Source organism: Dendrobates tinctorius, unplaced genomic scaffold, assembly GCF_039654945.1.
Source record: "Dendrobates tinctorius isolate UK_male_01 unplaced genomic scaffold, ASM3965494v1 ptg000007l, whole genome shotgun sequence".
Classification (NCBI taxonomy): domain Eukaryota; kingdom Metazoa; phylum Chordata; class Amphibia; order Anura; family Dendrobatidae; genus Dendrobates; species Dendrobates tinctorius.
In genome coordinates, this window is record NW_027361675.1 from 29890637 (window position 1) to 29908771 (window position 18135).

Sequence of the window (18135 nt, forward strand, 5' to 3'; positions counted from 1 at the left end):
CCTATCACTGCATATACAGTATACTGCAGTATATAGCAAAAATCATGGTCTCCTATGAACAGAGGCTGGCTGGCAAATTTTAGCCTGCTGGGCTATTATAAAGCACTGGCCCACGACTTGTGATGATTTGTATTTAGCCTGCATAGACGTGGTAAAAATTGTTGATACCCCTCTTTTAATGACAGAAAAACCCACAATGGTGACAGAAATAACTTGAATCTGACAAAAGTATTCATATATCAAAAATCTATGAAAATTAACAAATGAAAGGCTACTTTCACACTTGCGTTTTTAATGCGTTTTCTTGTTTTTTTGCGCATGGTTTTTACAAAAACGCATGCGCTTTTAAACGCAGACGTGCGCATGACCATGCGCACGTCAGCGCTCCCATAGACTTTAATGTGTTTTTGGGTGAATTCCGTGCACATGCGTTTTTTTGAGACAGGTCGGACGCACCAAAAATGCAACAGGTTGCATTTTGTGCGCTTGGGCGCACACTACAAAAAAACGCATGCGCATACAAACGCGTACAAACGCATGACAATGCGCACCCATGCTAAATATAGGAAAAAAACGCATGCGCAAAAACGCAGCGCAAAAAAACGCAAGTGTGAAACCAGCCAAAGTCGGACATTGCTTTTCAACCATGCTTCTACAGAATTGTTTAAAAAATAAAACTCATGAAATAGGCCTGGACAGAAATGATGGTACCCTTAACTTAATATTTTGTTGCACAACATTTTGTGATGGTACCCTTAACTTAATATTTTGTTGCACAACATTTTGAGGCAATCACTGCAATCAAGCGATTCCTGTAACTGTCAATGAGACTTCTGCACCTCTCAACAGGAATTTTAGCCCACTCCTCAAGAACAAACTGCTCCAGATGTCTTCTGTTTGAAGGCTGCATTTTTCCAGATAGCATGTTTCAGCTCTTTCCAAAGATGCTCAATAGGATTTAGGTCAGAGATCTTAGAAGGCCACTTCAGAATAGTCCATTGTTTTCATCTTAGCCATTCTTGGGTGTTTTTAGCTGTGTGTTTGGGTCAGTATCCTGTTGCAAGACCCATGACCTGCGACTGAGACCAAACTTTCTGACACTGAGCAGCACATTTCTAGAATCCCTTGATAGTCTTGAGATTTCGAAGCAGCCACTGAACGTAACAGTGCCTCCTCCATGTTTCACAGTAGGGACAGTGTTCTTTTCTTGATATACTTCATTTTTCCATCTGTAAACTTAGAGCTGATGTGCCTTACCAAAAAGTTCAATTTTGTCTCATCTGCCCATAGGGCATTTTCCCAGAAGTTTTGTGGCTTGTCAACATGTAATTTGTTAAATTCTAGTCTGGCTTTTTTTATGATTTTTTTCAACATGGTGTCCTCTTTGGTCATCTCCCATGAAGTCCACTTTGGCTTATACAAAAACGGATGGTGCGATCTGACACTGATGTTGCTTGAGCTTGAAGTTCACCTTTAATGTGTTTAGAAGTTTTTCTGTGAGAAAATGGAAACGGTCTTAGGAGCGCAGGAAAGAGACTCAGACAAGAGATGGGTTTAAACCACAACGCGTTTCGACGGAGGATCCATCTTCATCAGGTGGAAGTTTATTAATGACATAGGGGATGGGGTATTTAAATGGGAAGCAGCCAATCACAACAGTCAAAACAGTCACATGTTACGACAAGATGACATCATATATTATAATAAAAAAGAGATAAAAACAACATATATAGATCGTGAGATAAAACGTTTTATATAGGTTGTTTTTATCTTTTTTTTATTATAATATATGATGTCATCTTGTCGTAACATGTGACTATCATAACAAATACATAGATACGAGAACAGAACGGAGCTTACTACATAGATCAAGGAACAGAACTGGATTTACTACATAACTACGGGAACAGATGCGAGCTTATGTCAAAGACATGGGAACAGATCCAAGCTTCTATATAGAAAAAGGGGCAGAACCAGGTTGCTACATAGACACAGAAACAGAACCAAGCTTTCTACATAGATACGGGAACAGAACTGAGCTTACAACAAAGACATGAGAACAGAACGGAGCCTACTACAATGATATGGAAATAGATCCTACAGAGGTATGGGAACAGAACTTAGTTTACTGCATCAATATGGGATTAGAACTGATCTTACAACATACAAGGGGCGTTCATTAAAGATTTCCCCTGACCCACTTACTGTGGACTGAGAGCAATGAAACTTGGCATAGTTATTAGTCCTTCTCTACATAGGTGTCACCTAGGGACACACACTTCTCGTTAAGCAACTGTAAACACCTCACTTGTAGAAGTCGACAGGTTGCTCCAAAACCACGTTGTGACTTCGGAAATCAGAGTCTCATCATCTGGAAAATAAATTCATTGCTGGAAAGAGGTGGAAGTCCGATATTGCTAGGTCGGGTGAATAAGTGGCATGTGGTAGAATTTCAAAGCCACAGGAGCATGCTTCCATTTGGGCAACATGTGAGTTGTGAACTGGTGCAATGTCTTGCAGAAGGTGGTTACCTTTGGTAAGCATGTCACGTCTCTTGGTTTTGATGGTCTCCCGCAATTTACGCAGCAGTGAACCATAGTATGCCCCAGTGGTACCCTTTGTTAGGAAATCCATCAATACTTGTCCGTGCTGGTCCCAAAATACTGTGAGTACAACCTTGCCTACTGAGGGTTAAGCACGTGCCTTCTTTGGAAGCGGTGAGTCATGATGTTTCCATTGCATCGATTGGACTTTAGTCTCAGGATCATAGTGATGGACCCAGCTTTCATCCTGTGTGATCAGTCTGTTGCAAAAGTCCTCCTGGTTTCCATGGCACTTCGTCAATAGAGCCTGAGAGGAATCAGCTCATTTCTGCTTCTGGAAAGGTGTGAGCAGCCGGGGAACGCAGCGAGCGGATACCTTATGCATGTGAAGATAGTCTGGGATGATTTTTTCCACGAACCCCATAATGTCATAATCTTGACATTTTCGGCAGGGTGGCGAATGGTTACGTGGCGATTTTTCAAAATGGCGATCTCCACTTGCTGAATGGTGTGTTCAACAATAGCAGAGTGGGGTCGCCCTGGAATTGGAGCTGTTTGCACCGAAGTCCGACCACATTTGAATTGACAATGCTAGTTCTTGACTTCATCATAATATGGGGAATCATCACCATAAACCTTTCATCTCATCGAACGTCTCCTTTGGTGTGCGGCTTTTCAAGTAAAGGAACTTTATGACTGCTCTGTATGCCACTGGGTCCGTTGTCAAACCTCACGTCACTTCAGCACCTGTAAAATCAAGACCGTTATCAGTTCCAAGTTGAAAATTGGCACGTAACCTATAGAGGCTTATATCATTACACGTGCAGTTTCAGCATCCTGTGATAAATAGAAGTGGGTCAGGGGAAATCTTTAATGAACACCCCTCGTATATACGGGAGCAGACAAAGGGCCACGTCACACATAGCGACGCACCAGTGATCCCGACAACGATATTACCTTGTCAGGATCGCTGGTGTGTCGCTACATTATCGCTGGTGAGCTGTCAAACAGGCAGCTTCACCAGCGATGAGCACCAGCGACACGTGGGTAACAAGCGACGAACGTTGCTTAGTTACCCACCGTGTACCTTAGATATCAGCGCATTGGTGCAGGGAACTGGTAACCAAGGTGCACATCGGGTTTCTAAGCTGCACGCGGCACTTAGAAACCCGATATGTACCTTGGTTTCCAGCTCCCTGCACCAGCGCGCTGGTAGCTAAGGTACACATCGGGTTTCTAAGCGCTGCGCGCCGCTTAGGAACCCGATTTTTACCTTAGTTACCAGCGGCAGCTTGCTGATCGCTGGTCTCCCACCTGTCACACGCAGCGATGCGTGCTGGCTAGCGGGAGACCAGCGATCAAAAAAATGTCCTGGCCATTCCAGGATGATCAGCGATACCCGGCAGGGCGGCCAGTCACTGAGAAGTGTCACACACAGCGATCTCGCTGGTGAGATCGCTGTTGCGTCACAAAATTTGTGACTCAGCAGCGATCTCGCTAGCGAGATCGCTATGTGTGACGGGGGCTTAAGAGAATTCCATGTGAATCACAGTGGCATTTAAATAGTTAAACAGCAGGAACTGAGGAAGCTTTTATTGCTGCTGTTACAGCGTATCAGTCAACATCTGAGGAGCATAGATGGGCTCAGCTCCTGAACCCGCTCCATACATACCCTGACTGTGATGTATAGTTAGACCATTGTGCACTAATGGGTTAATTTCACATGTCTGTTCCTAAAACTGGAAAGACAAATGGAGTTCCGAACAAAGGTGTGAAAGACATCTTACAGATTTATTAACACCTTAAGGACTAGGCAATTATTTTTTTTTGCAATTTTTTTTTTTTCCTTGCCTTATTTCAAGAGACTTAACTTTTGCATTTTTTCCCTTGACAGGTTTTTTTCGGAGATGAGTTGTACTTTTGAATGACATCATCTGTTTTATCATGTGATGTACTGGAAAATGGGGGGGGGATTCCAAGTGTGTTGAAATAGCAAAAAAAAAGTGCACGTTCGCAATTGTTTTTTTATTATTTCTATTTACAGTGTTCATTTAATGGTAAAAATTACCTGGCAATATGATTCACCAGTTCATTACAATTACAGAGATACCAAACATGCAGAATTTGCTTGTGACTCCATTTTCTGAGAGCCGTGCCGTTTTCAGATTTCGGAATATGGAGCTGTGTGAGGGCTTGTCTTTTGCACCCTGTTACAATATTTTATTGATATCAGTTTTTGTGTTGTCTTGGCCGCCAAAAATGCAATTCTGGTGCTTTTTGCTTTTTTCACGTTATACTGGTTACCGATCAAATTAATTTTTTTACATTTTGATAGATTGGCCTTTTACAAATGCAGCAAGCAATATCAAATGCACATTTGTGTTAAAAAATTGTTCTTAATTTATAATAGGGGAAATGGGGGTGATCTTAACGTTTATATTTCTTTCATGTTTTACTTCATATTTTGTAAACCTTTTCACTGTATTTCTCAGCCCCGCCCCCCCCAAAAAACTTGAATTTGAGAGCTCATTCAATGTCTTGTGCTAAACATAGCAGTGCTACAGTTTTGCTGGATATAGCAAAAATCAAGCCACAGGCTGACTTTCGCAGGAGCACCCTCATGAAAGGCACTGGGATCTTCAGCAGACCCTTGGCATCCTGTGATCATGTAACGGTCGCGCTAATGGGCCGGTGGAATGTTGTCAGTATGTTTTAAATGACTCTGTTACAGACTGACAGCAGTATTTGACATGTTAACAATGCACTCCTCCTCCCATCAACGTTATTATTCTCTTAATATACTGCAATTATGAGATGGGTATACCTTGATGTTTGGTAGAGCGTCTTAGGATACATTTTTTGCAAAAAACGTATCAACTAAATACCCTGTTTTGTTATCATCTTTATACTAGCACTTGCTGTTTATTGTTAGATATTTTTTTTACCGTAGAGTATTTTTTCACGTTTGTTGTACTGTGGTTCTCTGTGTTTCAATCATCATATTCTATAGCACTGTGTACTTATAAATACTCATTTTGCCTTTCTACCTAGTAAATTCTTCTCTTTTCTAAGTAGAAAAACAGGAAGTCTGTTTTCTCTGCTAAAACTAAATCCCCCCTTCAACTTCCGACCCATCTGCTCAACTCCTCCCCCTGCCAGGGACTTTTGCAGTGACTTATGAGTCATACAGGGAAAATTGACCTCCTGTTTTTACATAGACTGTAGAAGGATTCAGCTAGTCAGATTTTAATTATGTAATGTCATAGTTCTAATGGAAAAGAAAATAATTAGCTGGAAAGAAGGGCAAAATGAGCAATTGTGAGTACACAGTGCTATACAATATGATGACTAAAATATATTAATAGGATAAAAACTCTGATGGGAGGAGGGCTTCTTTCACAGCTGCAGGTGGAGCTCTGCTCCACTCATGATTGTTATAGCCAGATGAAGGCTGATTTACAACCATGTTTGGCCAGTGTTCTGCCCATTCTGTGCAGCTAGATATTTTTAAGTGCTGTTCCAGCTATCGCCAGTAGGTGTCATAAGTTGCCCTTCTCCTTTTATTCATGTGTGGAATTTTCTGTTCTCCAAATGGTTAATTTTTCAGACCCGCCCCTTCTTTCTGACTGGTCAACAACATGTAACCATTTTTCCAGCCGTCTCCGGAGTAGCTCACACCTGCTCAGCTCAGCTCTTTGCAAACCATTGCTTATAACAAGCGGATTCCGGTAAGGATAATGCAATTATTAGTTATGCATCTCTGTTAGCAGCCATAATGCAGCCCCCTATGATGTTTGCATTGCATGCTCAGCTCCTGTGATGTTATTTTCCTGCATGTTTGTTATAAGCATTCTCTAGTTATGCATCCTCTGTTCAGTGAGTGTAAAGCTGGCAGCCATTAGTGTTAGTTATCTTTCTCCTTTGCTGCTGTGTATGTTATATTGCCCAGCTCTTATATAATGCATGCTAATAGCATCCTGTATCATTGCTACTGATGTGATAATACCCTGCATTGCTATTACCTGCCAGTATTTGTGTATTGTATACTGTCTACCAGTACTGACATGCTGTATTATCTGTCTCTTGTAGTTTTTACCTGAATCATCCACATTGTGTTCAACAATCTTTGATATCATCTACAACTTTGTACAACAACTCCTGATCTCATCTACTACTGCATTCTACTATACCATCTGTTATCATCTCCCATTGTTGTCCATAGCATCCCAATAAATATAGACTTAAGCACCCATACAGTCTTGTTTCTGGGAGTGGATGAAAGGTTAAGCCGTATGCTGGAATCCACACAGCGTCATACGTGGAAGAAGGCAGAACAGTCAGCAAAGATGTGGGCTCAACTTGCGACTTGTACATCATATATCTTTAAGGGGTTAAATTTGCCCCAAACCCACAAATGTTTTTACACATACATGCCACAGAACTCTATTACATAGAAGCACATCATATAAGCATACACAGACATGTACATATACACAAATACATACACACATATTTACAATTCTGTATATATGTACATATACACATATATATATATATACAATTGCACATATACAGGCACATAAACATATACAGTGGTTTGCAAAAGTATTCATCACCTTGGCATTTTTCTCGTTTTACTACCCCACAACCTTTTATTTATTATTCTTTGTTTATATAGCGGTATCTTATTCCGCAGCGCTTTACATACATTATCATCACTGTCCCCATTGGGGCTCACAATTCCCTATCAGTATATCTTCGGAGTGTGGGAGGAAACTGGAATTTCACTGGTTTTTTTTAGGGTTTGTATCAGTTCATGTAACTGTGAAAATTTGGTTTTCATTTTATTGTGAAACAAACAAGACAAAACAACTGAAAACTTCAGTATGTATAAGTATTCACACCCCTAAAGTCAGTACTTTGTAGAGCCTCCTTTGCAGCAACGACAGCAGCAAGTCACTTTTGATAAGTCTCCATGAGCTTTCCACATCTGGCTACTGGGATTTATGCCCATTCCTCAAGACACAACTGCTCCAGCTACTTCAAGTTAAATGGTTTCCTCTGGAAAAAGCAATCTTCAAGTCTGACCACAGATTCTCAATTGAATTAAGGTCTGGGCTTTGACTAGGCCACTCCAGAATATTTACATGTTTCCCCTTAAACAACTCGAGTGTTATTTAGCAGTATGCTTTGGGTCATTGTCTTGTTGGAAGGGGAACCTCATTCTCAGTCTCCAATCACCTGACAGACTGAAACAGGTTTTGCTCATCAATATCCCGGTATTTCGCACCATTCATCTTCCCCTTGACTCAGACCATTTTACCTATCCCTGCTGCCGAAAAACATCTCCACAGCATGATGCTGTTAGCAATTGTGGTTCTGTACTCCCATCTGGGAATTGATTGGGTCCCGTGCTACACTACTACATATCATCACCATATAGTGACTGAATACAATACTGATCATTAATAAAAAAAACACAATACTAATTTTACCATAAGTGCCATTATACACAGGAGCTTTGTATATAGTATACAGTGTATAGTGAGTGAACATAAAATACAGTGATCACCGGTGACATTATACATAGGAGCTCTGTATTTAGCATATAGCATACAAGTAATATAATACCAATGACATTATACATAGGAGCTCTGTATATAGTGTCAGTGTACAGAAAATACAGTGATCACCAGTGACATTATACAGGAGCTCTGTATATAGTGTCAGTGTAAAGGTAATACAGTGATCACCAGTGACATTATACACAGAGCTCTGTATATAGTGTCAGTGTATGGGTAATATAGTGATCACCAGTGACATTATACACAGGCGCTCTGTATATAGTGTCTGTGTACAGAAAATACAGTGATCACCAGTGACATTATACACAGGAGCTCTGAATATAGTGTCAGTGTACAGGTAATACAGTGATCACCAGTGACATTATACACAGGAGCTCTGTATATAGTGTCAGTGTAACGGTAAAACAGTGATCACTGGTGACATTATTCACAGGAGATCTGTATATAGTGTCACTGTATGGGTAATATACTGAAGAATATTTAGAATTGAGAGTCCTCAGTGGTTGATACCTTTTAATGGCTAACTGAAAAGATGGTAACAAATTACAAGCTTTTGAGACTACTCAGGTCTCTTCGTCAGGCTAGATTAATACAACATCTGAAGTATCACATATTTATACACAAGACAGCACATAAATGATGCAATAGATAAGACAAGTGATGTGAACAGAATTGTCATTATGGGAGAGGGTTAAACATAAATATTGGAGCAGTTCATAGATAAGGAGCCTGAAGGTTTTATTGCCCTCTGATGGCGTCTTGTTCTGTGTTGTGATGACCCCAGAAGGTCTGAAGAGCAAATTCCTTATTTGATGTAAAAATACATTCCACCATCCACTTAACACTCAACTATTCCAGCACTGAAATTAACTTTTTAGACACCATCATTAAGCTAAAGAACAATGAAATAGAGACATCCCTGTATCAGAAGCCAATCGACCGTCCAACATACCTTAAATGGGACAGTTTCCATCCAAAACACATACAAAACTTTATTGTCTACAGCCAAGCCATCAGATATAATCGTATATGTCCTCCATATCTTCACTCCACAACACGGACAGTGCCACCACCGCTTTCTACAACGCCACCCTCACATCAGCCATAGACTGAGTCGCTCCTCTCATGCATGGCAAAGTGTGACAAACCAATAGGCAACCCTGGCACAACAACCTCACCAAAAAACGTCGACAAGCATCCAGGGTCGCGGAACGGCATTGGAAGAAAACACGCCTGCCAGACGACTTCACTGCTTTCAAACAAGCTACACTTGCCTTTAAATCAGCCCTCACCTCTGCTAAACAGACCTATTTCACAAACCTTGTATCTTCATTATCCCACAACCCAAAACAACTGTTCAGCACATTTAACTCTCTCCTCCGCCCACCACTGCCACCTCCAACTCCCCTCATCTCTGCTGAGGAATTTGCCACCTACTTCAAAAACAAGATCGACCAAACAAGGCAAACATTTACAGTTCCACCACCCCAGCCACTCCACATACCAGACCTCTGCCCTTCCTTAATAACCTCCCTCTCCAACATCACTGAAGGAGAGCTTACTCATCTCCTTTCCAAATCACGCCTCACCACTTGTGCACTTGACCCTATCCCTTCCCACCTGCTCCCCAACCTCACTAACATGATCATTCCAGCCCTAACCAATCTCTTCAACCTATCACTAACTTCTGGTACCTTCCCCTCTGCCTTCAAACATGCCACCATAACACCCATCCTCAAAAAATCAAACCTTGACCTAACTGCTATGCCCAGCTATCGCCCCATATCACTGCTCCTGTTTGCTTCCAAACTCCTCAAACAGCATGTCCATGCTCAACTTTCCTCCCACCTCTCATCTAACTCCCTCCGTGACAACCTGCAATCTGGCTTCCGCCCCCACCACTCCACTGAAACTGCCCTGACCAAAATTACTAATGACTTACAGCCAAAGCTAACAGACAGTTCTCCATCCTCCTCCTTCTTGACCTGTCCTCTGCCTTTGACACAGTTTACCACTGCCTACTGCTACAGATTATTTGTTCCCTTGGCATAAAAGATCTTGCCCTGTCCTAGATTTCCTCATACCTTTCTGACTGCACATTCAGCGTTTCCCACTCCCACACTACCTCCTCATCCCACCCCCTCTCTGTTGGAGTCCCCCAAGGCTCTGTCCTGGGGCCCCTTCTTTTTTCCATCTATACTCTTGGCCTAGGACAACTCATAAAGTCCCATGGCTTCCAGTACCACCTGTATGCAGATGACACTCAGATCTACCTCTCTGGCCCAGATGTCACCTCTCTGCTGTCCAGAATCCCAGTGTCTATCAGCCATATCCTCCTTTTTCACCTCTCGCTTCCTAAAACTCATCGTAGACAAAGCTGAACTCATTATATTTCCTCCATTTCACGCAGGCGCGGACTGGCCCATAGGGTAACAGGGGAATCCCCCGGTGGGCCCCGTCCAGATCTGGGCAGCAACTCTCCTGTTTGGGCAGTACTTGGCAGAATTCCCTTGATTGACTATGTGCAGAAAAAAGCAGCAATTCATCATTAACCAAACTACCCACTTTATAATTTTATAGAGAAATAGGTACATTTGTGAATGAGGGTAATGTAATATTTATATGCACATGAAAAGTGGGCCCCCAAAGTGAGTGTTACTGGTGGGCCCTTGGCACCCCAGTCCGACACTGATCTCACGTATCTTCCCTACCTGATCTATTTATTATGGTAAACGGCATCACGCTCTTTCCCGCACCTGAAATCCGCTGCCTCGGAGTAACTCTCGACTTGTACATGCCCTCATCATCTCCCGCCTTGACTACTGCAACACTCTCCTCTGTGGCCTCCCTGCCAACTCTCTTGCACCACTCCAGTCTGTCCTCAATTCTGCTGCCCGACTAACCCACCTCTCCCCTCGCATACTCCCCTGTCTCTCCCCTCTGCAAATCCCTCCATTGGCTCCCAATTCCCCAACAAATCCAGTTCAAACTACTAGCACTGACCTACAAAGCCATCCACAACCTTTCCCCTCCCTATATCGATGAAATAATCTCCCAATATCTTCCCTCACATAATCTCCGATCCTCCCAAGACCTCCTACTCTCCTCCACACTTATTTGTTTCTCACACAACCGCCTCCAAGATTTCTCCCGAATATCCCCTGACCTCTGGAATGCCATGCCTCAACACGTCCGATTATCCACCACCCTTGGATCCTTCAAACGGAACCTGAAAACCCATCTTTTCAGGAAAGCTTACAGCCTGCAATGACCATTCTGCCGCCTCACCACCGCCTGAGCTGCTGCACCCCTGACCTTCTGTCTCTTCCCCACTATCACGTAGAATGTAAGTCTGCAAGGACAGGGTCCTCTCATCTCTGCACCAGTTCGTCATTGTAAATTTGTTTACTGTTAACGATATCTATAACTTTGTATATAACCCCCCTTCACATGCACAGTACCATGGAATTTATGGCGGTAAATAAATAAATAATAAATATGTTCCAACCCCATGGATAGAGACAAACACCTTGGTCGCCTCAGAAAGACCTTTTTGAATCAGGGCTACCATCCAAGAACAACTGAAAACCAAATTATAAGCGCCACCAGAATATCAAGGAATCACCTGCTACATTACAAAGCTAAAGAAGAAAATAACTGGGTGCCTCTAGTGGTCACCTACAATCCAAATCTGGAGGTGCTAAGGGGAGCTGCATGGAAATTACAACTTTTACTGCAAAAAGATGCCCAATTGCAATCCATATTTCCAGACCCCCCACTACTGTGTTTTAGGCAGCCCCCAAATCTAAGAAGCATCATTGTCAGAAGCTCCCTGTCCTCTCCAACAGCTGCTGGAACCTTTCCTTGCAACCAGAAAAAATGTAAAACCTGTCCATTCATAATGACCACGGACAAGATAAAGATCCCCAACTCGCATCAGGACTACAAGATCCCAGGTACTGTCAGCTGCATCACATCTAATGTGACAACAAAAATCCCATAAATATGAAATGATGTGGAGACAGGGGACAACCCCGCTCTAACACCATATGCACAAGCTCAAAATCTAATATGAAAACCAGGAAAAGCAAAAGAGCACGCAGTCATTTTAAATATAAAAAATATCAAAATCTTTTTATTAAATACCAATAGTACAAACACATACCAAAGAAGTGCTCATGAACAAGTGTGGGCAATAAATCCCATGACAAACCCCCTCAACCTTCCCTTGATAGAAAACCCGGTAAATGGCACTGATAAGATTGTGACACATATCCTGTGTAGTATTAAAGTACCATATCAACATCCAAGGGCTGAATCTCTACAAGTCAATGGCCAAGTAAAATACAAATATTGACTCCTATAAGGACACAGCACAAGTGTACCATAGAAAACATGCCCCCAAAGCTGCAGAGAGATCCATGCGGCAACTTACCAGGAAAGGGAAGGAGAGGAGAGCCCAGCGTAGGAACCCCCGCCGCGCGTTTCGCGACGTCCCCTGCCGCTTTATCAAGGAGGAGATAGATAATAATGTCCCAGTAGGGCCTTGAAATAGCCCTTGAACCCGGTCACATGACCGGTGTCCACCAATCGTGTTGGCGCTTGCGGCGCATGCGCCATGGTGTCTGAAGGTCCTGCCCTGTAGTCCAGGCGTTAAGCACAGTGCGCACGCGCCGGGTAAACCCAGGGCGAAGCACACTGTGCATACAGACGCCGGCCACAGCGCGGAGCCGCAGACAGCATGGCGATGCACGCGGCCATGAAAAGACGGTGGATCAAAAAGGCATCTACATGTAACCCGGGGTCAGGGAACTAAAAAAGGGCCAGAGCAACATAAGAATTAACCCTATGTCCTCATGCTACACCATGTATAAATGTAGGTAGCAGCCGCTTCAGTAAGCATAATACAGTAGGTATGCACTGAAGCAATAGATGTAATACAAATCTCCTAAATGGGTATATAACAATGCAATGAGTATACACTGAGGTAAAAAATATACATTGAATAAATACATAGTCCCATTAAACATCCTAAATCGAGTGTGCCACTGATAAAGCAGCCTATATCTCCACATATCAATAAGCCATAGATAACACGTTAACAGTTGACCAGATAAATAAAGGGTTTCATGGAGATGCTTGATTGTAGCAGATGATATATCAGATCCACGGTACAGGGCTAGTCCAAGGCCAGACAAGGACACACTGGGTAATAACTAAAGAAATAGAAAGAATAGAAAAACAATAAATAAAGTATAAAAACAAAAAGAGATTAAAAAGCATCCGCTGCTGAGCAGCATGGGAAATATAAGGACATGTGGACACAATAAAAGGAAGAGAACAAGAGAATATCAATATGTAATGTATATCCCTTCATGTCAAATCCAAACATGAGTGGAAACGAGGAAAATATTATGATAAGCCAGAAAGAGGTGGGGGCTTTGATGTCAGCCTGCATAGGGTTTATAAGAATGGGGTGAAACTTAGAACTTCATTGAGGCCTCTCGGACTCATGGTGTCCAATTGGATGATCCATTTCTCCTCCATCTGTCCGAGAACTTTTTTATAGTCACCTCCCCTTATACCCATATGCAGCACATCAATCCCCCTAATTTGTAACAATCCCGCATTGCAGTTATGATACGCCGGAATATGTCGAGGGATGGTTTTATGATCATTGGGGTCAGATATGGTCCTGGCTGCACCAATGTCCCGCACATGCTCCCGTACTCGCACCCTCAGCTCCCTGGTGGTGAGGCCAATATAGATTTTAGGGCACGGACATGTGGCATAATATATGACATTTGACGTGCCACATGATATCCGTTGTTTGATCTTAAATTCCCTCGTACCATCCGAGGAGCTGAAGGTGGAACAGCGCAGGACATTGGCGCAAGCCAGGCAATGTCCACAAGAAAAAGATCCACGAATCGGACCATTGGACCCAAAAAAGATTTTAGGGGTAGGCACATAGTGGCTCCGTACCAAGAGGTCACCCAAATTCCTTGAGCGACGTGGCGTCATGGATGGGGAGTGCCCTAGGGAGGACCTCAGGGATGGATCTGTCTCTAACACGGACCAGTGTTTTTGTAAGATGGCGCGCATATTGCGCCATTCATGATTATACGAAGAGATGAACCGTATGGGTCCATCTCTAATCTGTATACCACTCCTTTTAGTTGGTTGTAAAAGGCCACTGCGCGGGGTATGTCTTGCCCGATTGTAGCCCATCTTGATACACCTGCGGCTATAACCCCTCTTGAGGAAGCGATCACTCAGGTCGTGGGCTTGTCTCTTGAATCGATAATCGGTAGAGCAGATGCGCCGCATGCGGAGAAACTGTCCGACTGGAGTGGCCCTCACCGTGGCCGGCTCATGGGACGATGATGCATGCAATAATGCATTTACAGAGGTGGGCTTTCTGAATACATCCGTCTGGATGCGCCGATGCATATCGACATCCAGGCGGACGTCCAATAAATCCACACTCGTGGCCTCATACTTGCATGTCAAACGAATGTTGCAATTGTTGTCTTTCAAAGACCTCATGAAACCCTCGAGCTGGCCGACAGTACCGTCCCACAAAAATAAAATGCCATCTATGAAGCGGTACCAGCACAGCACATGGGAGATGTCCTGCGGGCCCCTGTCGCCAAAGAGACTCCTCTCCCAGGAGCCCAGGAAGAGGTTGGCGTACGAAGGCGCACAGGCCGCCCCCATGGCCGTGCCCAGCTTCTGTAAATAAAACTGGCACTTAAATACAAAAAAGTTGTGGGTCAAGATAAAGTCGACCAGCTCGAGGACCAGCTCACATAGAGGGCCATCCAGATCGGAGGCCCCCAAAAACAGACGAACAGCATCCACCCCCATTGAATGATCGATACAAGTGTAGAGACTCTCTAGGTCAGCAGTGACCAGAAGAGTGGACGGTTCCACAAGGATGCCATCAACCTGTGCCAGGACGTCCGTCATGTCACGGATATAGGATGGTAGTGCCTCCACCAATGGTTTTAAATAAAAATCAATAAATCGACATACGGGTTCACATATACCTCCAATCCCCGACACGATGGGACGCCCCGGGGGGTTAAGGGCATCCTTGTGGACCTTGGGTAATAAATAGAATGTGGGGGCCCTGGGGGAACTCACCACCAAGCCATCTAAGACCTTCTTAGTAATAACTCCACTTTCAAACGCCCTCTCCAAGATAATTCGAAGTTCATGTGAGAAGGGGACCCTAGGGTCCGAAGGCAGTTTTTGGTATGTTGCTGGGTCCCTCAGTTGACGGAACGCCTCCTTCTCATATTTACAGTTAGGCCACATCACTATATTCCCCCCCCTTGTCAGCTGGCTTAAATACCACGTCCTCCAATGATTGTAATTGGGAGATCGCCAAGCGTTTTTGTGAGTTAGATCATCCCACCTCCTCCGGGAGGACAACTTCTTGAAGTCTTCACTCACTAACTTTGTGAAAATATCTACAGAGGGGCTAATTGTCAAGGGGGGGGAATCTAGTGGATTAGGGCCAAATAGAAGGAGGAAACTTACTTGTAGGCGGACCGTTCTGGACCGGGAGGTTGAGGGGGGTTTGTCATGGGATTTATTGCCCACACTTATTCATGAGCACTTCTTTGGTATGTGTTTTGTACTATTGGTATTTAATAAAAAGATTTTGATATTTTTTATATCACATCTAATGTGGTGTACTTAATTATTTGTACTAAATGTCCAGCTGGGGGTCTGTATGTGGGGGAGACAGGGCAAAAACTGAGAACAAGGATGAATTCTCATTGTCACACAATAAGGCCTCGTTCACACGTACCTTTTTTTCGCGTTTCCGCGGCGGTATTTTCCGAGTGTTTTTGCCGCGAAAACGCGAAAAATAAGCATCCCATGCATTCCTATGGGATTCCGCAATGCTGTGCTAATGCCGCAATTTTTACCGCGGCGGAGTCGCTTCGCGGTAAAAAATGCAGCATGCTCATTAATTTCGCGGAATTGCAGCAATCCCGCACCCATAGGAATGCATTGTTCTGCTTACTTTCCGCATGTGGCTGTGCACACCATGTGAAAAGTAAGCAGAATATTTGCGGATGGTACCCACGGTCCGGAGGAGAGGAGACTGTCCTCCGGGCTTTGGGTACCATATCCCTGTAAAAAATAGAATTTAAAATAAAAAATATTGTTATTCTCACCTTCCGATGTCCCGCGCAGCCTTCCCGCCTCTCTCCACGCTCCCGGTCCCAGTAAGCCTTTGCGAGCGACGACGTCCATTCTCGCGGGATCGCGAAGTCTCGCGATCATTCGCGCAATGTCATCTAAATATTCTTCTATCTACTGGCTAACACAGTACAAAGATATATATCTTTCGGGTAATATACAGTGATCTCCAGTGACATTATACATAGGAGCTCTGTATATAGTATATAGCTTATATCTGGTAACCAGCTCTTTCAATCTCTGCTTTGAATCAACTCCTGTGTGTCTCCACTCCATTCAATGTCAGCAAGCAGTTAATCCTGAATGCTATATATGTGTTTTCAACTATGGAAGCTTATATCTGGTAACCAGCTCTTTCAATCTCTGCTCTGAATCAACTCCTGTGTGTCTCCACTCCATTCAATGTCAGCAAGCAGTTAATCCTGAATGCTATATGTGTTTTCAACTATGCAAGCTAATATCTGGTATATAGTTATTTCAACTTACTCTGCTTGTCCCCTTATGTTATGAGTTCAAGAAACTTTTCAAAGTGCTTTATGATCCATGTAGTGCTGGATATTTGTTTATCTGACCCCAACATTTATTGAGTCCTGCTGTTTCAATTTAGTTTGATTGATTAACGAGAAGAGAGAGCCAAAAAAAAGGAGATCTAAGCCTTAGCCGCCTATATATTCAGACATAGCTTGGGGAAGGCATTTATGCAGGGGGCATTTATGCACATTTAATCGAAGTACATTTAATCAAAGTATGAGGTAGTTTATAACATGGCAGATAGACAGGGCAGGAGACAGGTAAGACCTTTATATACATCTACTCCCTGTACATTTGGATTACAACAAATATATACCATATGCATTTGTGTAATTTATGTCCTGGCCGCTGCATTCACACACATCCACCACCCTGGCATTAACTCTCTACAGTCCATCCATATTGGCCCCTCACTGCTTTCCTCTCCTATGTATAGCACTCATGCTCTTTTTACATTGCTAAATTGTACAGATCCATTCAGTCCCACCATGCAACATCAGAGACGCTCTCACAAATCACTTAACCATCTGCACACTCTTTCTATCCTCCTAGTCGCAGGAGACATTGCTCCCAACCCTGGTCCCCCATGTTATAGAAAGTCAAACCCCCAACTGCTGTACTCAGAAATCCCTCTAATCTTATTAATATTCCCTGCATGCCATTTGTCTCTCTTAATTGTGCCCTTTGGAATTCTCACTCAGTGTGTAACAAACTCTCCTTCATTCATTACTTTTTCCTTTCTAATTCTCTTAACCTTCTGGCTGTTACTGAAACCGGGATCCAGCAGTCAGACACTACCGCTGCTGCTGCTCTTTCATATGGGGACTACACTTCTCTCATACCCCAAGATCAGACAATTGAACAGGTGGAGGCGTTGGTCTGTTCCTATCACCAAAATGTACCTTTCAGGTTATCCCTCAACTACCCTCACTTGTCTTCCCTTCTTTTGAGGTCCATGCCGTCAGACTCTACACCCCCTTCTCCATGCGAGTGGCGGTGCTGTATCGTCCTCCCGGCCACTCCCAACAGTTCCTGGATCATTTTGCCACTTGGCTTCCACATTTTCTCTCCTGTGACCTCCCTGCCCTCATCATGGGTGATTTCAACATCCCCATTGCTCTTCCCCTCTCCCCATCTGCTACTCACCTTTTATCTCTAACCTCCTCGTTTAGCCTTTTGCAGTTTACTAATTCTCCAAAGCATGAACACGGAAACTCCCTCGACTTGGTCTTCTCTCGGCTTTGTGCACTGGATGA

At 43.5% G+C, this 18135-nt stretch overlaps 1 long non-coding RNA gene across 1 annotated transcript; it reads left to right on the top strand.

Annotated features, from left to right (window-relative positions):
* Positions 1–1736: 1736 nt before the first annotated feature.
* Positions 1737–6793, top strand: LOC141087458 (uncharacterized). The gene is made up of 2 exons (XR_012231654.1): positions 1737–6271; positions 6633–6793. It is a non-coding gene; the product is annotated as an uncharacterized lncRNA (long non-coding RNA).
* Positions 6794–18135: the final 11342 nt, after the last annotated feature.